The sequence below is a fragment of the Meles meles genome, chromosome 20, assembly GCF_922984935.1.
Source record: "Meles meles chromosome 20, mMelMel3.1 paternal haplotype, whole genome shotgun sequence".
Classification (NCBI taxonomy): Eukaryota; Metazoa; Chordata; class Mammalia; order Carnivora; family Mustelidae; genus Meles; species Meles meles.
Window position 1 is genome coordinate 32503420 of NC_060085.1, and position 24923 is coordinate 32528342.

The following is a 24923-nucleotide window of genomic DNA, read 5'->3' on the forward strand; positions in this document are numbered from 1 at the left end:
ACTGTTTTACATTCCCACCATTAATATATGAGTGTTTTATTTTCTCTACATCATTCCCACACTTTTTAGTATCTTTCCACTGTTTCCATCCTAGTGGGAATGGAGTGGCATCTTATTGTGGTTTTGATTCTTACTTCCTTAATAGCTAATGACACTGAGCATCTTTCTATGTGCTTATTATATATCCTCATTGGAGAAATGTCTGTTTGAACTCTTAGTCCATTATTAAAATTGTCATTTGTCTTTTTATTGTAGAATTATAAGCATTCTTTGTATGTATTTCTGAATACAAGTCCTTTATCAGAAATAGAATTTGTAAAAATATTCTCCCATTCTCTGGGTGGTATTTTTTTTTAATTGGATAAACACTTCCAAATTTGTTCTTTTTTTAAACACAGGCCTTTGGGATTTTAATGAATTAATTAGTTATTTATTTTGATTGGAGAAGGGCAGAGAGAGAGGAAGAAAGAAAAACTTAATATAGGAGGGCTTGATCTCACAATCCTGGGATCGTGACCTGAGCCAAAATCAAGAGTCAGATCTTAATTGACTGAGCTACTCAGACGTCCCCAGTTTTCACCTTCTTGATGATGACTATTGAAGCACACAAGGTTCTTATTTTGATAAAGTCCTATTTTTCTTCCGTTATTGCTTGTTCTTTTGGTATCTTATCTAAGAAACCACTGTCTAACTCGAATGTCTAATTCTAATTCTAAGTCATAAAAATTTACTCATATGTTTTCATCTAAGATGTTTATGGCTTTAGCTCTTATATTTGGGTCTGTGTTCCATTTTGAGCTAGTTTTCATGCATGGTGTCAGGAAGGAGTCCAACTTCATACTCATGGAGTTATTCAGCTGTCTTAGCATCATTTGTTAAAAAGTCTATTCTTTCTCCATTGGATTGTCTTAGCATCCATACTAAAAATCAGCTGATCATAAATGTAATGGTTTATTTCTGGATTCTCAGTTCTATTCCATTGAGTTATCTGCCTGCCTTATGCAATTATGACTCTGTCTTCATCGCTGTAGTTTTGCAGCAGGTTTTGAAATTGTGAATGTGAGTCCTCCAACTTTGTCCTTCTTTTAAAAAAAAAATGTGCTAGCTTTCCTGGGTCCCTGGCATTTGCATCATGAAATATAAATTTTAGGACGAGTCTGCCATTTTTTGCAAAAAAACGTAGCTGGTATCGATAGGAATTACACTCAATCTAGAGATCAATTTGGAGAACACTGCTATCTTAATATTAGATCTTCCAATCCACGAACAAAGGATGTCTTCACATTTATTTCAGTCTATTTCAATTTCTTTCAATGCTATTTTGTGCTTCTCCACCACAAGTCTCACATATTTTTTTTAAGTTTATTCCCAAGTATTTTATTCTTTTGGATGCTATTTAAATGGAATTGTTTTGCTTAATTTCATTTTCAGATTACAGTACAGAAACACCAGTAGTACGGGCACATTCATCTTGCACCACACAATCTTGTTGAACTTGTCTTTTCAGTTTTAAGAGCACGACGTGTGTGTGTGGGGTGTGTGTGTGTGTGTGTGTGTGTGTGTGTGTATTCCTCAGCATTTCCTGTATACAAGATCATGTCATCTGCAAACAGAGATAGTGTTATTCTTTCTTTTCCAGTTTGATACCTTTTATGTCTTTGTCTGGCCTTATTGCCCTGGCTGGAACCTGCAGCACCATGGTCAACAGAAGTGTCAGTGGTAGACATCTTGGTCTTTTTCTCGATCTTAAGGAAAAACATCCAATCTTCCACCATTAAGCATTATTTAGCTGTGGGCTTTTTATAGCTTTTACCAAGTTGAAGAAGATTCTTTCTACACTAGTTTGTTGAGTGGTGTTGTTGTTTTTATCACAAAAAGGTGTTGGGTTTTGTCAAATACTTTTTTCCATCCATTACGATGATCCATTGGGTTTCTGTCCTTACTCTATGAATGTCTTGTGCCTACATTCTGACACCAAAATGTACTCAAGAAACAAAAGCGGTTTAGTTCAGCCAACGTGGGCTTGTTAGATTCTCCCACTTCCTGCTTTTCATCAGATTGAAAATATACACAGATAGAATGCACACTTGAATCTGGTTTGCATCTCCAAACTCAAAGAGGTTTCTTCCCAACCCAGGCTGCTGCTTTTAATAATAGAGCCCATTTTAACAGTAACTCTTAATTAACCAGCTACTGTAAAGAAGTCAAGGGTGTTAGGAAGTGGCCAGGGATTTTTCCCTCCAGTTATTTTTACATCAGTTAATGACTTAAGGGGGGAAAAAAAAACAAAAAAAACTTCAGTGTGTTTGAGTAAATTTAGGAGGCTCTTTGGTGACTCACGGCTTATACTAGAAAGCCATACTTTTCAAACGAAATGTAGAAGAATTTTTACCAAAGTCAGTCTCCAGAACATTCTGTGCAACCCATGTATCCAGCCATGCAGGGAAACAGCACAATAATACAATAGTTAAGGTCTGATGGACATAATCTAATGAAGTGAAGATCCCCAGGAGAAGAAAAAAAACAAGAAGAAAACAAAATACAGAATTGCAGGACCAGACCCAGAATGAATCTCACTGAGTGGAACAAAACAGAGAAAGGGGAGAGGGCTAAGGGCTGATTTTGTCACCATCAGGCAGCTACCATGGGCCAGGCATGGTTCTTGCATTCTGGAAATCTAACCAAAACAAACAAGGATCTCTGCCTTCTTGGAACCTGAGCAATCCTCATAGCAAATGATCTGATCAAATAGCACAGTAAAGATGCTGGGCGCTAGGAAATACAGGAAAGGTGAAGCAGGAAGAGGGTGATTGGGGAGGGTGCATACAGGGGCAGAACACATAGCATTTGGCTTACACATGCCTTACACGAGCCCAGATTGGTACACCAGCCCTCCAAGAAAGAAAACACCACCCCCACTTTCCAGAGCAGAAATGCAAGGCCCAACGATATCAAGCAACATGTTCAAAGTAAACCCTTAGTGGTGAGCGGAATAGAGACTCAAAATAGGATTGACCTGATCCCTGAGCCCCAACAATTAACGGCAGAAAGCATACCTGATCCCAACCGCAGAATGCGCTTTTACCCTTGAATAACAAAACACATTCAGAAAAAATCAAAATCAAAGAGAAAACGAAGAAAAAAGAAAACAAAATGGTAAACAGAAAACCATGAGGACCTCCTGTGTTTTCCCTGCTAGCTGCCTGCCTTCCACTTCTCATTCATAATTAACAGGCACTCCTATGGCAAGGCATTTTTATTTGCAAAGAATTTTCAATCTTTGAGTGATTCCATGACAGCCTTTCGAAAGACTAATTTAATTACCCCTGTTTACAAGTGGGAAACCCAAGGCCCAGACACTCAGAAAGGAGCAGAGGGTCAGAGATAGGCCAAGTGGATTTCTCTTGATCCCCATGTCCCTCTCCCACTCCTGGCAACACGTACACAGCAACACCCAACCACTCTCTCTCTCGACACACTGATTAAAGCTTTTCAGGAGTGTGTGGGGAAATATACGATTTGGCTTTAAAAAAAAAAAAGGGCATTTATGAAAATAGAACCTGCTAGTATAGCATGATTTCATTAAAAAAAAGAAAACAACACTCACCATATAAACGCATGCATTGGTTTCATTCTGTCAGAGTTGACATGTTACCTGCACATAATTGGGTTTGTGAATGACAGGTTTCCAGGGAGGAAGGCAGGATTCCGAGAGCAGTGATCCCACGTTCCCCTTCCCTTCCTCCCTCTGCTGGGCAAACAGCCCTGCAGCCCCCCCATACAAAAGTTGCAGCTTTTAATGTATTTGCTTCCATATCCGGAAGTCATTGATCTGCTTTTTCTTAGGATACACAATACTGGTGGGCAGGTGGAGGCTCCCTTTCTAACCATCTCTAAGTACTCTGGTCATCTGCACCCATGGCCACACCATTTGGAGAATAGCTAATTTAGGCTAATTACCTGACCTACCGTGTTATGGAAGGGTTCGTTATAAATAGACTGGGTGGCTGGCCGGTTCGGGTGTGTGTGTGTGGGGGGGGGGGGTCTCATCTTGGAAATGCTGACAGGTTATTTACAACACTAATCCCGGAACCACAATGTCTTGTTTTGTGTGAGAAGTGATAGGATGAAGGCAAAAAGGGATCCTCCTTTATAATGCGATTCTGACAAGTTCATGTCCTGAACTGCAGGATTCTAGATTTGGATGGCACTGTAAACATCATTAAGTCCTAAAAAAAAAAAAAAAAAAAAAGCTTTCTTTCTTTCACACTCCTGCTCCCCTTTTTTTAATGAGAGGAAAATGTCTTTTCAAAAGAACTCATACATGAAATTTCGCTATGGAAACAGAGCTGCCCAAGTTGATGTAAGGGAAGGAGGCCTGGCCTGTCTCAGGCTCAATATGCTTTCCAAACTCCAGGCATTTTCACGGCCCTAAGATCCCAAGAACATAAGTTTGGAAACCAGCACACTTCTCTTGAGAGCTCAAGGTCATTCCTAGCACTTAGCAAAATGTGAATTAGATGCTCAATATTCTGAAAGGTGACGGAAAGACACCCTCCCCCTCCCGAAAAGGAGGCTATCAATGACTTTCAAAAGACAAACAATTCCCATCATGAAACGCTGCATACAAATAATGATTCTAGTCATGGGAAATGACCTATCAGGTTGCCAAGACATTACATGGAGATGCTTGGGGAGGAGTGGGGTAACCCAGAAACTCAGATTTGATAGATCTGAGACCGGGCCCAGGAAACGCATTTCTCCCAGCATCCCCGATCCACACTGGGAGGACCCTCTTCTGTTGCTGGTCTTCCAGTCAGAAGGGAACACTGGAGTCAGGGAATGGTCTGAAAACATGAAAACGTGTGTGTTCTAGCAACACATCCGAAGGTCTCAGGAACCCTGGACAATATACATTTTTAAAAGTTTTCCAGGGAATCTACAATAAACCCTCCTGACCACCATGTCTTAGACTTTGACATTGCTAAGCCCACCTGTCACTCCGCTGGGTACCCATCGAGGCACGGGTAGAAAAAGGTGCTAGAGAGGGACAGTATCACATCAACAGCCAGAGGGGTGACTCACTGCCAGCCCTGCCACCTGTCCTCCTGCCTTCCACTGCCCCCGTGCTGTGGACTTCTCTGTCCCAAGTCCATGGCCAGATTAGGTTCAGGCCACTTTTTATGAAAAGCATCAAAGGGCAGACTGCTTAAAGGGCACATTGGCCACAAGACATTCTAAGTGACTGATGAGGAATGAACAACCCTAGACGTGACCACAGGGCCACAGGGCAGTACCTCAGGCTGCTGAGCTCAGAGTGGGGAAATACACCTTCGTTAAAGACAAAAGGGATAAAATAACCCAAAGTCTTCCATAGCTTTTTGCTATGTCAATGGATGTGTCCTCAGTATTTGAATTTTTCCATGACTCCGATCATGGAAGGCAAAAAAATAACTTCTTTTATTCTTAATAAGAGGAAAAGGGGGAACCTTTTTCTCTATATTACAAAGTTACTGCTTCCTTACCCTTAAAAAAAAAAGAAGCACACAGTTAATGTAGGAATCAGGAATTGCAGATAAGCAAGAAGAGAAATATTTCAAAACACTCACAATCCCAGGGATAATCACTGTTAAACAGAAACAGCTGCTGGTCCTCTCTTTTCCCTCATGTTAAGAAACTAGAGACCAGATTTCATTCTCTATGTTCCCCATCAGTGAGTACCAAGAGACAAGACTGGCCTGGAATGACAAGACATGAGCCAGAACACCCACACACGTACACACAGCACTCTCGGCAAAGAGAAGGGCATTATTCAATCCAGATAAGTGGGTTTCTTCTGATCCAATGCCCCGTGACGGGATTAGAGAACTTACTTACGTAGCAAGGAAGATGCTGGCAATGTGGGAATCACATATATATTTATGGGTATCCCATAGTCAAGTTAGGTCCGTCAGATAAAAACACATCTGAAAACCAGATTTCAACAGCTATCAACTTTCAATTTTCTGTGCGAGTGGGGAGAGATGGGGCATGGGTAATTTAAAACCACTAAGCCTTGGCTGTGAACTGGGTCTTTGTACCTCGGTCACATACTCTCAATGCTACGGCAACTGACATCACTTCAAACCACCTGGAGGTTCCACCCTGGGCAGGATGGACCTGGCAGGAGGTGGACAGGAGCTCAACTTTTACAGTCTGCTCTGTTGCCCAATTTCCTTAAGTTTCCAGCCTAAGATGAGGTGAACATTGTTCTGAGTTCACTGTCCCATGGGGATACCTCCCCTGGGGCTTCCTAGGGGGAAAATAAGTGTGTGGGGCGAAAAGAGTTTTTACTGGGCTGCAGGTTGCCCCAAAGTCAACAAATGAAGAGACAGTGGGTGCTGTTAGCACAAAAGGCATTGCCGTGCTGTGTTGCAGGTGAGCTGGTAGGAACCGTAAGTGGAGCCTGCCTGCCCTAAGACATGGCTGACATGATTCTGTCATGACTAAGGCAAAGCTGTCACAATGGCGCTCTGACACACAACACCCGCTGTTTCCCTCCGAAAACATGGTCACATGATTTTATAACCTACACATATGGCTACTGCTCCCACCTCCTGCATCTTTCACCAAACACACGTGGAGGATCGGAATGGTGGAAAGGAGGGCAGGCAAGAGAAACCTGGGCGGGGGCTGGCCTGAAATAGAGTCAGGATGTTCTGATTGGTGAAACTGCCCCACGAAGGAGCAAGGGCTCCGCATGACAGTTCCGACCTCCGGTCTCCTTCCTCTCCACTGCTACACCTGCTTTCTGACCAGAGAACACCAGATAAGGGTGAGCAAGGCCGATGCGTTTCTACTCCTAGCATCATTTCTCACATGTATGGAGGATGTATGACGTTCGTATGATCTTTGCCTAGTTTATCTGACTTCTTCATTCTTAGCAGTCCTGTCGAGTTAGCATTTGAATCCATGGCACGGATACAAAAATCAAGGCTGTCACCTCATGGGTGACTTCACTGAAGTCATACAGATGAGAACCTACGTTGTCTGCTTCCAAGACTATGGATCTTTCTACCACCTTGTTGTAAACAGAGGAGCCAGGTCTTCCTTCCTCCTTTTTTCCATGCATCCTTCCATCCTGCCATCTATTTGTCTGTCCATCTGTCTATTGATCCATATCCATCTGTCCATACAATACACCCACCATCCAAGCAGACAGGAGTCCATGAGCTTCTACGGTATGCAAGGTACACCATAAGATGCTGGGCACAGGGTGCTGACAGAGAACTACAACGCTTCCATCTCGTGGAGCCTAGACTCCAGTGGGGAATGCAGACAAAAGGCAGATAAGCAAATAGGTAAACTTGCCATTTGCGGATTGTAAAAAGTGCCATAATGGAAATAAACAGGGAGATGAAGCAGAGGGGGGCTGAGGAGCGGTCAGGACAGGCCTCCCCGCCCCAGTGACATCTGAGCTGTGATCAGAACACTGAACAGGAAGCCACTCTGGGGGAGTGTTCTCCAGGCAGAGGAAGGCAAGCACAAAGGCCCTGAGGTAGGGAAGAGTGCCGCATGAGGCGTTCTCAGGAGGTGGTGCGTGGCCTCCCCGCCCCCACCACGGTCTGCCTCTGTGACAGTGACCACACTGGATGTACCACTGCCTGCCCCCGAGCTCAAGCACAGACGTGAAATTCAGGGGACGGCAACAACTAAGTGTGTGCCTCAAGCACACTGTTCTCCCTCATCCCCTCGTCCCTGGAATTCCTCTGACCCTCCATCTTGATACCCAGATATCAGCACATCCTGTTATTTGCAGCCTGACTGGCTCCTTCGCTCCCTCCCTGCAGCCACAATACGTTGTTTCCCTCCCTTTCTGGCAAACACTCCGTCTGAATGAGGGACCCAGGCATGAACCTTGACACTCACCATGTCTGGAAGCGAGATTCCTATCTCTGTGAGAAAGGAAAAAATGGTTTCCTAATAAACACAGAAGCTAAAGGGCGAGACCGTGACAGGGCCAGCTGGGTAGGAGGCTGGTGTGTGCTGAGAGCCAAGACCACGCTGCCTGGCCCCATCCAACTCCCTGCCCTCCGCCTGGGCTCCAGCGGCTCGGGCCATCTGCGCCGACAGGAGCTTCTCTCTCCCAGGCACTGCCAAAGTTGGTAGAGGATCATTTTTGGTGGCAGTGGTTTCCTCTCGTCTTATGTCAATTCATATCTCCATGAGCAAATACACTCCGCTCCCTACTCTGAATTTATCTTGTAATTTCCGAGCAGGAGAAACACATTCTCTTTGAACGATCCGCCTCCTGCATGACCTCTCTTACAGAAACTTCTTTGGAACCTCTCTTACCGTACTTTGACTTAGGACTATGACTTCTCAGTAACTGAAGGACGGTGCCCGAGGTTGTCCGTCCCCAGAATCAGAGCCTCAGGAGGTATCTGAGTGTAAAGAATCATAGGGGTTGATCCCCAGGAAGTCCTGACAGGGAAATCGAAAGGGGAATTGGGTGAAGGGAAGGATGCCAACATAAGGTAAGGGACAGGCTGCAGCATTGGACAATTGTGACCCATTTCAGCTGAGGAGCTGTGGAAGATGGTTTGAAACACTCCTCAGAGAGGAGCCCAATCAGCCAAGCTGGTGAGTGCCAAGGGGGAAGAAGGGAATACCAAAAATGTTCGCTACAGGCAGCTTCATTTATTAAACAATAATTCACTAAACATCTATGTACTATATATCCCAGGAGGTATTGTGAGGGATTAAAACAAAACAATAACAACAACAACAAAACCAAGAGTCCCGTCTGACTGGGACACAAAGATATAAACACAAAGAGCTAAACCACAGATATCAAAGTGAAGAGTTCTTTTGGGGGGACACTAAGGAGAATGTCCTTGTTTCAAGGAGATAGATGCTGAAATATGATGAGGGATGTTTGTCATTTATTTTCACAGGGGTAAGCTAGACTATTAATAACATATATGCATGTGTGAGGAGAGGAGAGAGAGACAACAAGTAGCAAATGTGGCAGAATGTTAACAACAGAGAAATCTAGAAAAATGTATGGACGTTCACTGTCCTGTTCTGGAAACAACTATGTAACACTGCAGGTTTTCAAAATAATAAGTTTGAAAACAAACCAACTAGAAAGTCATTTTCTGTGGCTTTGCTGTTAGGAGAGTTATTACAGAAAACCTACCGTGTGCCAGGCACTGTGCTACAGAGAGTTTCTGGTTACCCAAGAGTCAGGGAGGGCTCTTTTGGGGAAGCTGGACCTAAAGGTGGCCAAGTAGGAGGATACTAAGCAAAAAGAGAAGGAAGGTGAATAAAAGACATGGAGGTGGGAGAGAAGAAGGCGCCATCAAGATATGGAGAGGAGTCAAAGATGGCGGCAAGAGGGCAGGTAGAGAATTACACATAACAGTCCATGTGAAGGAGTGTTGACTTCGTTGTAAAAATGTTCCCTGGCCAGTGTGGAATCTGCCTACCAAACACACAGCTAGCTAATTCAGCATCATAATGAGTACACACAGTGAGCCCTCAGAGGAGAAGAGCTTGGCCACGGATGTTGTCTCCATGGCAACGCTGCTACCTGCATCACTGCATCCCCAGGAAGGGCTATGGGTATCTAGAGAAGCTCTGATTTCCTTAGCTGCCTGTCAGACCCATGGCTCTGCGAAGAATAAACCAAGGTAGACAGAATGGTTACTCATTCTGGAAGAATTCTTCGGCTTCACTTTGTCCACATGCTATCTGTGATTTTATGACACGTATGTTTTGCTTCGTTGGTCATTGAGCAGAGTAAGTTCTGAGAGCCCTTCCTTTCCAGATGAGTCCTTCAGGAGAATAGTCTCTGAGGAAGTAACTGTAAATTGAATTCTAACACTTGCCTCCAAACTTCAAGGCAAGGACTGGACGATTCCACAAAATATTTCTGTTTGCCTTCGTCTTCCATGCCATCTGCTGATTGTAGAAGAAGTTGGCTAATCTCAGGACGATAAGATCTGAGGCATTAAATACTGCCTAGGTACTTAAAGGCAGTATATAGCACAACGGATGAAGATCTTGGATTCTGGAGGCACGCTGACTTGGGTTCAAATCCTAACCCCGCTACTCCGTTGACCTGCTGCTAGGATTAGATGGTGCATACAAACAGCATGTGTCAGGTAGCGAAACCTGACTGTCTGCCAGTATGTCATGCCCCATTCTATACAGAAGGATGGCAAATAAAACAAGTAAAAGCAGTCATGGTTCCTATTCTCTAGAAGTTACTCTAGGCCCAACTAATGTACTCCAGTTAGGACAGAAAATAGATCAATGGAAAACTGGGAGCAAAGAAGTCCTTTCCATATGCCTTTATTAAATACCTACTATATACTTAAAGTTGTGCTGGACTAAGCTAGTAACTTGATTACAATCCTTACCAAAGGATTACTTACCTTTAGCATGCTTTTAATATTTCAAGGTCACACAAATGACCTTCTTTTCTAACCAAAATACAGTAAGGTAGAACAGGTTACATATTGAATTACTGACCCCCAGGCCTAATCAAGCACTTTAGAGAATACCATCCATTTTCACTGCTGAGAACCCACTGAATTACCTTTTTGAAACTCTACAAAGTTAACGAGAACAGCAAGGGCTACTATTGTCCTTTTTGAGATAAAGAAAGTGAAGTTCAGAGACACCAAATGCTATGGCTGTGAGTGTCCAGAATCCCAAATACTTTTTTCTTTCCTGAGCAAGGGAGGTAAAGCCCATTTGGTTCCATTTCTAGGGTTTGATTTCCCCAACTTTTCTTTTCTTTTTTTTTTTTTTTTAAATTAATTTATATATTTGAGAGGGAGAGAGTGAGCACATATGTTGAGGGGGGAGGGACAGAGGGAGAGAGAGAATCTCTAGCAGATTCTCCACCGAACTCAGAGCCTGGACCAGGAGGGGTGATGGAGGGGTGGAGGGTAGGTAGGCCCTTAATCTCATGACCCTGAGACCACGACCTGAGCTGAAACCAAGAGTCAGACGCTCAACTGACTGAGCCACCCAGGCACCTCAACGTTTCTTTTTAAGAAAATATTTTGATTGTATGCTGGGCCCTACACTAAGCACTTTCTGCATTTCCTTATTCAGTCTTCAAAGCACAGTACGGGATGGAAATGATCGTTCTCATTCTCATTTTAGAGATGGGAAAACCAAGGCTCAGAGCATTTCTGTAACTCACCCCAACTCCCACGGCCAGGAGGTGATGAAAACAGGACTGCAAACCGAGATCTGCTAGACTCCAGAGCCCTTCACCAAACACCTGAATGCCTTTTTGATGCCCTTTCAGACTGACGGCACCGGTCCCCTAATCCATGTAAAACAAGTTGTGCTTTTCTCCCTGTTCACATAGAGGCCCCCAAATCACTGGCAAGTCATAGGAAATTCTTAAGTGGCTGCTTATTAATAACATTTTCAGTTTATATTAGGCTGCCTTTCATCCAGGGGAACTCAGCCAGCTCCATACACAGAGAACCACTGAAATCCAGCCATTTCTGGTATGGCAGGGGGCCAGCTGGCAACAGCTTCCCTCAGGGGCTTGGCTTGTGGGGATTCTGGCAATGGTCACACCCTTCAAAACTTGATAGGGGCCCTTTAATATCCGTGCTGAAGGGCTTGAGGCAGAAACTTCCCAGAAATCCAGGTTCCTCAGTGAATGAGGCCAAAGGCTCAAGACAACCCCAGCAGATTTGGAAAACGAGAACATCAAGAAACTGAGTATTTACCAAATACTGAAGCTGGAAGTAAAAGCCCCTCGATTCACATTGAGTCAGACACAATAGGGAAAGACGTTCTTTTCAGGAGAGACCTGGCTTCAGTCAAGTCCAAAGGAAAAAAACAAAACAAAACAAATTTCTCAGGGTTTCCCACTGCGGGGACTAGGCAAAAAAGGCAAGACGCTGACTTTCCCTCGATGGAAGCTGGATCTATGGAACGGTTTTTGCGGTTTTGTTCTGAGCCACAACTAGTTTCCTCATTCTGCAGCAGTGAGAGGACAGGGGGAAGTATGTAGAAAGAAAATAACATTTCCTAGTTTCATATTTTATTGGAAAGAAGCCCTTGATGGATTGAATTCATTATTGAATAAGGGTTTGAAAATATTTAAGAACTGTTGTATTCAGATTTTGACAAGGTGATGGTTGAAAAGCATATGTCCCCTGCCCATACCCCATCCCCAAAGCCTATTGGAAATAGCCACGCCCACACACTTTTGGTATAGTTGTCGTTGTGAACAACGGGTCCGGCTTCCTTGGTGCATAGATGAATCTTGGTCATTTTCTCCATTAGCTCTTCTCACTGTTCCTGCCTTTACTCTCATAGTCCAGCTCACCATGACCTTCTGCCTCGGCTACTGTAACAGCCTACTTTCCTAATTCTCTGCTTCTAGCCCGGCCCTTCTAGAATCTATTTCCCACCAGCTGTTTGTTTTTAAAACAAGGGAGAGGACACTCAAGTCTCCTGCTTCAACTGCTGGTTTTCAATGCAGTCAGAATAAAATACACACTCTCCTTGACCTTGGCCACAAGATCCAGTGTAGTCTGCCCCCTTCCTCTCTCTCCAACATTATTTTGTCTCACTCTCCATATAGTCAACTGCATTTTAGCCACATTGACCTTTAATTTGTCCTTTACACTTGCCAAGGCCATCCTTCTCTTTGGATCTTTGCAGTGGCTTTTCCTATGCCTGGAACACCCTTCCCTATGCGCTTTATGAGCTGGCCTACCCTTCACCATTCACTCACTCAGAGTCCTGAGTCCTCCACCAAGGACCCTCCAGAAAGTAGCCCACTTCTGCTTCTCATTCACTCACTACTCTATTACCCTTCAATTTTTTTCTTAACATTTGTCACACTCAGAAACTGTCTTACCTGTCAATGTGTCCATTACGCTTTTCCCACTATACTGTATTTCTACGAAGTCAAGGAGTTTAACCCGTATCCAGAACAATAAGCACTCCATAGGTAGAGTTCTTTAAAATTTTGAATCTTTAATGCCCAGCCCAGAATCCAGCTGGACAGTTCTCAACCAGAAGGCTCCGAACCCTTTAGAGCCATACACAAGATTATGATCGCTGCATAAAATTTTCTTTTTTTTATACTTATTTTTTGCAATAACTGAAAATGTATATTGTTTCGGTGATGCCAGAAATGTAGAGTGTGAGTCTGCTATTCACACGATCAGGAGTATGTCATCAAAACCATACCAAAGAAAGACTGCCTTTTTCCTGGATTAAATGAAAGTAGGCAAAGAAGAAGGTAAGGGCGGAGAAGAAAGTATTTATTGTTGAGGATGACTGAGAACTGAACCATAACTAGAGAGTAATTTAATTCTGCTAAGTGTATTGCAAATGTCAAGTTTTTGAAGGAATGCCTGGACTATACTGAAAGACTGAAAATCCCTCACCTAACCCAAAGCAAATGTTCAAAAAATTGGTAAAGTGTTAAATGAATACTAAAAAGTCTCTGAAACACAGAAGAAACAGAGACTGCCATGGCCTTGGCATCTGAGACCGCAGACCTCAATTTACCCATCTGTAAAATGAAACAGAGCCAGGTAATTTTCCTTCTAGTTCCACAGAGCTTAACATTAGCTCCGGGGTAACCATGCAGAAAAGTGGTGTGCTTCCTCCCCCAGAGCAAGAGGATAGTTCTTTCTAGTCACTTCTTAACCTTTTAGAGATTTTCCTGGATGAGGTTACAACATTCTACCCTCTAGTTTGGCAGTCCTTATCTTCTGGGTTACTTTATATCTTTAGGAATCTGATGAAGGCTGAGGTCCTTTTCCTTAAAAAACAAAAACAAAACAAAACAAAACCTACAAACCCCCCACACCACCAAAAAAACAAAACAAAACCAAAAAACCACCCACATATATACATTCACAGAAATTGTTGCATTTAATTTCAAAAAGTTCATCCATCTTTGCTGGTCTTCTGGTACTCCTGGATTCCCAGTTTAAAACACCTGGTTTCTGGGCGCCTGGGTGGCTCAGTGGGTTAATCCTCTGCCTCCTGCTCAGGTCATGATCTCAGGGTCTTGGGATGGAGTCCTACATGGGGCTCTCTGCTCAGCAGGGAGCCTGCTTCCCCCTCTTCCTCTGCTTTCCTCTCTGCTTACTTGTGATCTCTATCCATCAAATAAATAAATAAAATCTTAAACAAAACAAACAAAAAAACAAAACACCTGGTTTCGAGAACTGATTGAACATGAAAGGCTTTCTCCCTGGTCCCCATAGGGCCAGAGACAACGCCTTGCATGCTGTAGATGTTCTATTTCTCACTCTGTTTTAAAAATTCAAAATAGCAGATGATATCATAGTTAAGACTTAGGAAGCCGAACCTTAGCAATTCAATGGTACAGAATTTAAAACAACTTCTAAGCACAGCCAGGGCAAAAACCCTAGTGGTATTTAGGCAGCAGGTCAGGCAGCCCAGGGGACAAAGGGCAGGGAAAGCAGGTTTAAGCCAGTCTGATCAGTCCAGCCCCGTGCTTAGGTTGCTTTCCACCTACTCATCTTCCCAAAGCCATTCCAGCAGGAACCCAAGCTCCATCATTGGGAGAGAATACATGAATTCTCTGCTTTGCATTTTCACCCACTTTCTAATGTGGCAGGTGTTTCCGAGTGTCCTAACCTGCACAGAAAGCATGAGAGACAGTGGGGGGGGGGGGGGTGGGGGGGCTCACTCTTCCAGCTGGTGGCAAGCACCTAGTCTAGACAGTCTTTCCAGGGACTCCTGCAATGATGAATTCAAAACCAAGGAGGAAACTTAAGCGGTCATTTAAACGGACTCTAGATTCTTGATGGATAAGCTGTCAGGGGGAGGGCTTTAGCTGAGCACGGTGCAGTTGCTGAGCCAAAAGCAGCCATTTCCTCTGCAGGGTCACCTACCCGATGGCTGAACCGCCCAGGGGATGTCTACAGAAAGCAGGTCATGGTAACACGGGTATTCTTCCGGGAGCATCATAGCCGGAAAGTTGGAGAAAGACTCTGCGTTCACTGGTGATGAAAAGTAACAGGAACCTTAACAACGCTCACCAAATTAATCAGAACAGCAGGATGCATATCCCAGAGAAAGGAGAGAAACTATGAAACTTTAATTAACTAAAAATTCAGCAAACTCAGACTTTCAGTAGGCCTGCAAAGGTTGTCCACTTCGCAGAGGAAAGGATAAAATGAGAAGGTGGAAAACAGAATGTCTTTTTCGCACGCCTAAGCAATTAGGTGTTTTATCCATATTTATCAAACAGAAAAGAGACTCAACCTTCAGGGAATTTTTAAGGGTTGACGTTGTGGGCAGGTTAAATCGCTTGGGCTAACGGCAACGGATGGGTCCAGGCCGCGTGGCATGTTGGGGTGAGAACAAGTCTAAGATTCTGTTGGGATGTGGCGAACGGATTGGAGGGTTTCATCAGTGAGGTCTGCGATGGGCCGGGGTGCTGGGGGCGTGCTGATGCAGGTGCCCGGTCTTTGCCGCACTAACTCTACAGTCGGGATGCTTCTAAGAACGGAATTCAGACATTCACGTGAGAATAATTCTCTCACCTGAAGAAGACTGCTAATATCAGTCAGATAGAAGCCTTTGGGGAATAACAGGGAGGCGTGAGAGAAGAAAGCGGACATCTGCTTATTCTGACAGATGGCAGCCTGGTGTCCGGTGAGGTGACAGATGACAAAGTCAGAGGCTGTTTGCAATCAACCTCTTATGAATTCCACTTGAAGAACAAATCAGCGGGAATTCATGTTCAGGATAATAATTTACATGGATGCCATGTCCTAAATCTCAAGAAACATGTAGTTGGGTAATCCTGCTCTTCCTACCAAGGCAGACAAGGGATTGGGTATATTTTTCCAAATTGGCAAAAATAAGGCAGGAGACTAACTTGGATTTCATTCCAAATAACTAAAACCTCAGTAAACTAACCTCCCATTCCTCTGAACACTCCTCCTAGGGAACACCTTTTGGGGGGGGCTAGCTGAACTAACCAAGACAACACGGCAAACACCTGTGTTCTTCAAAACTTTGCAAAGCACTGACTTTAATTTACATAAACTGGAATATTTTTTTACTCAAGACAAATACAATCTCATCTGGAAAACACCTCTTCTACCTCTTCCAATTTCAGGTGTCCTAAATATTAAGGCGAGCATACCAGAGAAATGAAATGTTTTTATTTATATGGTATGTTTGTATAACACACACACACACACACACACACACAGTAAGTTCCAAGAGCTTTCCCATCTACCATCTCTACAAGTTGCGAAGGCTCCAGACTCAGATGGTACAACACAAATCCCAGCCTGACCATGTACGAGCCATGGACCCTGGGCGAGTTGTTAAAGTCTCTGTGCTCAGCTTCGATAGGATACAGCTGGTAACAGAGCCTGCCTCCTAAGGTGATCAGGTTATCACGAGTATGGAATAAGGCAGAGCACACACAAGAATGAGCACAACACCTGGCATTCGATGTTAGTAATTATGTTTATAACTCTGTAGGAGAAACTCTGAGGAGCAAAGTGATTTCCTTGAGGTTTGCTCAGATAAGGAATGATATAGTTGGGATTAGAACCTGGGATTTCCGAATTTGGTTAAATTTTCTTTCCTGTGCAGCACTCGACGCTGACTTGGAAAGGTGGGTAAGAAGGAGCAGCACCGGCATCACCACGGAGCATGTTACAGAGGCTGAGTCTGAATTTTAGCAACAACCCAAGGTGTCCACACATTCAGCCAGAGCAGCCTTCGTCTCTGGTACCCAGCAGGATACTCGCATACGTAACAGCCCTGGGGGGCTTCTAGGGGGTGAATAAGCAACACCAACACACGGGCGAGTGGCACACACTCCCTCTTCCCTGGTGTGAAACCACCAAAGGTCAGATGATTCTCCGGGAAGCTCCGAGTCATTCTCTGGAGAGCTACTGCTTCTCATCTTGCTGCACATGTTCACAACACAGAGGGGTCAGGTCCCGATAGAAAATCTGACCTTTTGGTTCTCTGTGCCAGAGCCGCCGACGGCGCAAATGGCACGTCTCCACCGACAAGGCTGAGTTCATTCTCAAAGTTCACGCTCATCAAGGTCAGTGCTGGAAGAGAACTTATAGATTATTTGATTCGGGACCTTCATTTTAGGGATGAAAGAGCAGAAGCTCAGAAAGGGAAACACATTTTAGTTAGAAACTGATGTGGATGCCACGAGGGGTCAAGAACTAGGGGGCATGGCCCCTCTCTCTGCGCTCTGACTGGGTTTGGCCACATTCACCTACAGCCTCCGCACAGCAGAACTTCCCATGCTGCCCCTTGTCTACCCAAGGGCTGCTTCCACTGGCCTCTAGCTTTTACCCCTCACCTCAGTGTGCCTTAACTGACTTTCCAACCAAATCCCTTCCATTCTAAAAGCCACGTTCAAAACCAGAGTTGAAGACGCCATTGTGTTCTGTTTCAGACCTGGCAAATTCTCTTCCATATTCCTTCTAATCTTATCAGCAGATTAACAGAAAGGATTTTGAGGGCTGAATAATGAGACGTTTCTCAAAGGAGAGAGCCACAGAAATGATCTAGAAAGTAAAGAAAACAAACATTTACAGTGGATGTTAGAGTGAGAATGGCAGACATGACTCAGGCTTTGGGTGGTGATTATCCTGGGGCTGAATCCCAATTTTCCTTGTTACTGTCTGCGTACCCTTGGCCAAGTCACTTAACTTCTAGCAGTCTTGGTTTCTTTAGTATGAAATAGAGCTGATAATCCCTAGCGGCATAATTGCTGCAAAAAGTAATAAGGCAAGGTACGGAAAGTACCTTATAGGTCAGCTAGAACACCCGTCTCCGATAGTTACTACTGTTTCTGTACATTCATGCAAACACTGACACAAAGACTATAAACAGATACACAGACACACAAAACACACTGACATGTATACTAACAGCTACTCTGAAAACCTATCTGACCCTGTGAGCCCAGAAAGTATGGTTGTTTTCAGCTGAGTTCTGGAACTTTCCTGAACAAGCATCTCAGAGGACTCACAACTGATGAATGGATGCCAAGAAAAGAGCTGGAAAATTGGCATCCTGCCCAGTTGAAATGAAATGCTAAGAATTCCTGTACTAGTTACTTTTAACCCTGGATAGGGCTGGATGACATTTGTAAGGTTTGACTTTAAGGAGTCCAGCGGGGCACGGGGTGGGGGGGGGGCGTTCTGAAGTGAGTGGCGCTCCCCGAGTGAGAGGAATGGAGGCAACACAAGTCAGCCATCTAGCGTGAGGCATGCAGAGTGCCAGACAGTCAAAGGCATCAACCTGGGCTCTATCTCTGTGCCATATTCCAAGGAGTAAATGATGCCGGTGATCCCTCCAGAGCCTCAGGATGGTTTATATATGGCAGTTCAAATGATAGGACCAGGAAGAAGGGGGATACCGGAAATCACATCCTTGCTTCCTCTTCCAGGTTCCCTCTGCTGTTCTGAAGCAGCATGATTCAGGGTAACACTTTCCCACAGGAGGCCAGCCCTGCCTTCCTTGAGGCTCCCACTTTCAACCAGGGATGCTTCTCCATCCTGTGTCCCTTCTAGTGCCCTATCTCCTCTTCTGTGTCAACCCTCAGAAAAACTGAGTCTTTGGTTCAGCCCACCCGATTTTTCCAGACTTTACAGCCAAACATGTACTAGAAGTTTTCATCTACACCCACCAAGGAAAGGCAGGTTCGTATCATCCTTGAAAACATGCTCTTTTTCATTAATGCTGTTTTCAAAATGGTCCATGGTGATCTGGTGGAAAACACACTGTGTGTTTAGCCACCAGGAAGGTTTGAGGATTTAAAATGGCTGCACTATGAATTCTGTAGGACAGATGGGGAGAGGAATTTCTAGCTGAAGGAGAACAGAGGCTCCTGTCTCCGAGTTGCAACTTCACCCACAGGGAACCTTCAGCTTTCCACTTTCATGGTGGATTGGAGATTGCTCTGATATTCTCCCAGCTGCTTTCACATTCTGGCTTCCCTCCTCCCCTCCTCTTAACTCCTCCATCTCTCTAAACCACCCCCCCCTTCCTTGCTTTCGCCCTCTGCCTTGTCCCCAGGGAAATAACGAATCAAGCAAGCCTCCGGGCTTCAGACTCCAAACAAAGAGCTGCTCAAACAACAGGCCAAAGGAAAAAGAAACCCTAATCTCCCAACTCAACTGGCCAAGCCCCCAGTGATATTTTGGAGGACTTCGGTTGCTGGAAACTCAGTCTGATCTTATCCAAAATTTTCTTTTCTGCATCATCCAAACATGCACGCATGTGCAGGCATACACACACACACACACACACACACACACAGACAAGGCATAAAAACAAGAACGTTTCATTAAAAATCTTTACAGGATGGGACCAGAGCAAAGTGGCAAGTGTCAGTCATGAACATCCATGAGGGAAACAGATTTTTCCCAGTGTCTCGCCCCAAAGCTTCTTAGTGTACCACAGCTCACAGTCACTAGCAATTACCTGATTTTTTAAGGACAACAGTCAGGGAGAGAGGGAAGAGAGAATGGTTTTCATGGGCCTGCAGACACAAAGAAAAGTCCTCGGCCAAATGAAAGCCATGACCCTGTCTGAGGGACAGAACATTTTCGTTGGGGTCCCAAGCTTCATCACCAGTGTGTCACGTAAGGTAAGGGCTTTTCCCTCTGTGGCCTTAGTTTTCCTCCGTCAAATGACTATTTAAACTCCAACCTCCTGGTGCACATAGGTTGGGACTAAATGTGAAATATGAACATTATCAGCACCAGAAAGAAAGCCCAACACCTAGTAGGTACCAAGAACCGGTCAAGGACATCACGGCCACCATTTCACAGTCATGCTATATGTCCGGGGGAACTGATTTCCAATTTTCACATAAGGAAACCAAAGTTCAGAGAGATCAGGCAACTCTCTCAAGATCCCTTACACCAGCAGGAAATAATGGAAGTGGGCTTCTGTCAAGGTATACGTACAATTCTCTGAGCCAAACACAACTTGACTGAAAACCCACAGAAACCAAGAGTGACCAACTCCCAGTTCTGAATCTCCTGAGGAAAAAATTTTGTGCAAGACTCCTCTGGCTCCTTTGGTCCCTTCTCATTTGTCCTTCCAGCCCTATGTCGGAGCTCCACTTCACCTAAATGTAAAAGAAAGATGTTGAGAAGAAAGGGAGAAAGAGCTGTCAGACTGAGTGACTAAAGGGCGCTCACTGGCACGAGGCGTGAACTCACAAGTCTGGAAAAGACCTAGTATGTCAGTGGAGGCCAAACACAGCCTATTCCTTTCTTTACCATGCGTCTCCATGCTGGAGTCACCCACACGGTGACACACACACAGCCCTGGGGCTTCTGAGGACCCAACCAGCCGATGAAGCTCACATCCAAAGGCCTCTCCGGATGGAGGAAAAAACAAAACAAAACAAAACCGCAAAGTGTCTGCCCTGAGCTGAAGAAAGAAAAGGACTGCCTCTAACATGCGAAGTTGGAACTGAAGAGTAAAGGGGAAGAGGAATCCAGAAATGCCTCAATTCCAATTTGGATCCCACGGCTTTCTGCATGTGACTCGTCCGCTGCCAAAGCAGGAGACCTTCTTTCGGCATGCCTGAGCCGCGGCTGGTGCTGAACGGTTTCTGTGGCACCATCCGGTCACTCTGAGTTCTACAAAACACAGGAGCCCTCGACGCTGCACTTGATTCTGTCAGCTCGGTCAGTGGGGTGGAAGGTTCCCTTGAGTGGGAATGGACGTGGGCATTACAGTCACTGCGGAAGGCACCTCTGCTGCCAGGAACACCTCTTTGCAGACAAATGGCCTTTCGGGTGGACCGTCTTGTTTTTAGCAGCACTGCAGACACCAGCAGTGGTAAAAAGGAAACGAGGATGGCAATAATGACGGCTGGAATTCACTGAGTATGCGCCGGTGGCTAGCACTGTGCTCTGTGCTTTTCCTGCTGTCTCATTAAATCATACCTACCGCACTGCCTAGAAGTCCTACTAGTCTCCCCATCACACAGACGGGGTCAATCTTCAGAGAGGGAGAGCTAGCACTCAGTGTCTTCAGGGCTGTCTGAACCCAGAGTCAGAGCCCCCGGTCAACATCATTACAGAGTGCCTAACCTCTAAGTTCCTTTCTCATTCTTTAGGCTTCTACAAATGCTCCTTTCTTCCTACATTTCTGTTTATCCCCCTGCACTGCATGGTGAGCCTTTACAAACCTGCCATTCCAAACAACACGATTTTATTATTTCTGGCTGCCCCATGACTATTTATAGGCCGAAATGCCCAGTGAAGCCAACATGTTTTAATGTTTGAAGAAAAAAAAAAAAAAGAACTTCGGAGGGGAAAGAGCATCTGATGGAAAGGCAAAACCTTTACAAGCACTCAGGGAGCCCTTAAAATCCAAATTTCCAAAATATGGTAATTCTGTCAAAGTTGTGACTGACTCCGGAGCCCAGGGGGATACTCATCCTGACCCATCTGTGAAAGCCATCGGCAGCCAATAACCCTTCTGGGGAGCAGGGTGAGAGCTGCCAAATCGGCTTCCAGCGAGGAGGCCAGGCTGCTTCCCTCAGTTTGAGTCTCGTGGAGATGCTTTAAAACAGTCTCCGGGAAGAGAGGTTCAAGCAAAGCAAATTGCAGCCTTGCAAGCTTTAGCTTTGGTGCACGGCAGTCCGTGACAATATATTCATGGCACGCTGGAGCCCTCCCCTGACTGTGGTCATGGATGCATGGCCTGGAAGCGGAACTCTCTCGCGGGGGGAAATAATGTATGTGCCTAAATTATGCAAGAGCCGTGCTTGGGCCAGCGGACGGCACCGCACCTGGTACAGATCAGATCACTCTCCCTGGTGTGATTTGGCCCGGCCCCGCTTACTGAGGGTTCATAAAAGTCCCGCCGGACCCCAGCGTATTCTAAGACCACACAACAAAGAATAATAGGATTAAAGATCTGGATTTCATCGCAAGACCTCCGTGGCAGATTAGTAATGCTCTGATCCGTTTGGCGGAAACCAAGAGTGAGGAGCACTCATGAGGAGCACTCCTCCAAAAACCCAATGTAGAGAATACACTGAGTCATGTGTTTCAGCCCGGTAGTGCAGGCATAGTTGGGAGCTCCGTCACCATTTCTAACATGAAAGCACTGGCTAAAATTAAACCTAAATTATTTGAGCACCATTTCTTTCCCTGGAAGTCTCAGCGAAGTCCTCCTTCCCCAGACCCTCTAATGGGTTCTGACATCCTGAGCAGAAGAGACTACTGGGCATGAACACGAGCAGGTGTTTGGTTTTTAAACCCTCTCCCCTTTATGATTATTTTTTAAAGCTAGCTGCACTTCTTTCTACAGAACTGCTGCTTCTAGAGCATGAAGACGACAGCAGCATTTCTTCAGGACTCCCTCCAGCTGTGACATGTCACTTTGCAAGTGAGCTTTCTAATCAGCACAGAAAAGGTAAAAGGTACCAGAGGACCACTAAAAATGTCACTTGCCTAAGATAATGGAGCTCTGATAACCTCTCCTCCATGCAAAGCATTTATATGCAGCTTTCTCAGCCTCCCTAGAAAATACACAGTTTTTTTTAGTATGTGGATTAGAACAAATTTCTTACCTACCTCCAGGGAGGATAAAATGCCCAGTTTCAGGGGTGGGGGAAGCTTCCACCAGACCCTCTGAGCTTGTCAGTTGCCACAGTTCACTTTCTCCCCAGGTCTGGCTTCTAAGAACGCAAGCAGGACCACAGGCAGCCAAAGCATCTTCTTCTGGAAGCCCTTCTTAAAATCTAGACCCTTCCCGAAGCCAGAGACAGGCTCAAGGCGGAGCGGCTCTGCATGCGCTGGTGGAAAACAGCACTGCTGGATGGGGACCCTGCTGGGCACCCACCGCGCAAGGAGGGGGAAAAAAAGTGTGACTTCTACCCTTCCTCTGGATCCGACTGCCTTCCTGCGAACCCAGCCTCTCAATCCGCAGGAAGTCACTGACCCCAGCTTCAGCGTCACCAACTGATCCCGAGCCAGACCCGGGGCGACCAGTCAGCTGGTTGAGGAGCCCAAGATGCCGAACCACGAACTGTGCAGCTCGCCAAAAAAAAAAAAATAATAACTGTGGTTGGAGAGGCTGGTGGTGCCGGAGAAGTCGCTGTTGCAGTGCCCGCATCCTCCGCATGCTAATGAAGCTGTGACGTCAGCAAGTCAGTCACGGCATCTGGACGTCCCGTCCCGCTGCCCAGCACCGAGATTTATTTACATGTAAATTAGCCTCGCCTTCCCAATCAATAATCCCCAACCCAGGGAGAGGGTGGGGGGAAAGCCTTCTCGGGATGCAAAGGCCCTAGGTCTGCACCCTCCTCCGAAGGAGTACAAAAATATCACACGTAAGAAGACAGGCTTTAAAGATATATGCCTATTTTCTTTTCTTTTCCTTTTTTCTTTTTAAAGGTTGTGCTCTTGTGTGCCGGGGATCAGATCTGGGCACAGTTATCGACCTGAGAGCCTGTTTTAGATTATATGTTGCATCAACCCAGGACTGGAATCCAAGCTCGTTTTTGTTTTTTTTTCCCTCTCCCTAACCACCCTCCCCCTCCCAAAATGTATGGAGTCTTCAAATGCCTGTACTTTCTTTTCTCTCTTTAACTTTGATTTCTGGGTGTTTGTTGGTCGGAGACTACGTCATCCTTGAATTTCTGTGCATGCCGGAAATAAAACACAAGACTACTTTCCTCAGGTGCTTGGGTGATGAATTAGTCATCGCCTCCCTCCAGCCCTGACCCTAGCTCCTCCTGAGTATAAGAGATGACAAAGCATAAATCAGCCCAGGGGTATCTGAGGACCCTCGGACTCTTAAAGAGCACTTCTTCCATTCCTGCACTTTACAGATCACAAAACCGAGGCTTTGAGTAGAGAAGGGGTTTTTCTTCCTACAGCCAGGCTGGGAGTTCAGCAAGGATAGGCCAGAACCTGTATTTCCTGCATCTCAGACTGCAGCTTTGTTAAACACCTATGGTTCTCTAATACCCCATTCACTGCTCCGACAGAGGCCTCTAGTAACCAGTTACTGGCAACTAGCTACCAATAACAAGTAACTAGTAACTCCTGGAGTCTTCAATTTCTTCATCTGTACCTTCCCTTCATTCAAGAAATATCTGCTAAGCATCAACTCTGTGCCATGCACTGTTCTAAGGACTAGGTATAGATATGGTGTCTGCTCTCTCCTAGCTCATAGTCTAGTGAGATCAAGGCCAAGTGTTGAATGCAACTGCAGCGAGGACTGATACAATGTCACACTCCATAAATAACCATGATTTCTGACATTTTGGAAGAAGTCAGGAAAAAAATCACCAAGGCCTTCTTTCCACTAGGATGGTCATTGTTTCTATCCTCTGAGTATTTCCATGGTCACCTCATCTTCTGGTTTAAAATCAAGTGTTCTTTCAGTTCTGCCTATCTATGCAGTGAGAGGCAAGTGCCAGCTGATATCCTCGCCCCTGTGCTTGTGATAAGGAAGTGCTGGGGGTTCCTTAGGTGGAGGCTGAGGGAAGGGCCGGGGAAGTGGGGAGATAGGTTTATCCCATCATGCATGGAAGCGGTCCCCAGGACAAAGCAGCCAGCACGGCTCCTTGCCCACACGCCCCCGCCTGAGGAACCCACTCTGATGAGCTCTGCCCTTCCAGCGGGAGTTCCTGAAGCTTCAAATGAATTTCTTTGTTAGATGTGGGGAAGTTAAATTATTCTTTTGTTATACGTAATTGTATTAATAATGCCCTATAACTTCTTTCAGAAGGCTTCTCTTCGGTTCAGAGAAGAGCTTTCACGGTGGAAATCATGGGACCTGGTCTGACTCGGCACTAACTGAAACAGAATACGAACAAATGAGTCCCACTCCGCTTTAGGTGTCCATCACGCAGAGCTCAGAGCAGGCGGGGA

General features: G+C 45.3%; 1 protein-coding gene across 5 annotated transcripts in view; it reads right to left on the bottom strand.

The window, feature by feature from the left end:
• Nucleotides 1–24923, bottom strand: part of PRICKLE2 (prickle planar cell polarity protein 2) — a 319449-nt gene that overhangs the window by 91611 nt on the left and 202915 nt on the right. Inside the window, exon 1 of one of the 5 annotated variants that reach the window (XM_045991601.1) lies at nt 22613–23120. The exons of 3 other annotated variants lie outside the window; for them this stretch is intronic. The gene's annotated coding sequence lies outside the window, so the exon portion shown is untranslated. Of the gene's footprint in view, nt 1–22612; nt 23121–24923 lie in introns of those variants that run through there. One more of the 5 variants, XM_045991600.1, reaches the window with a different exon arrangement.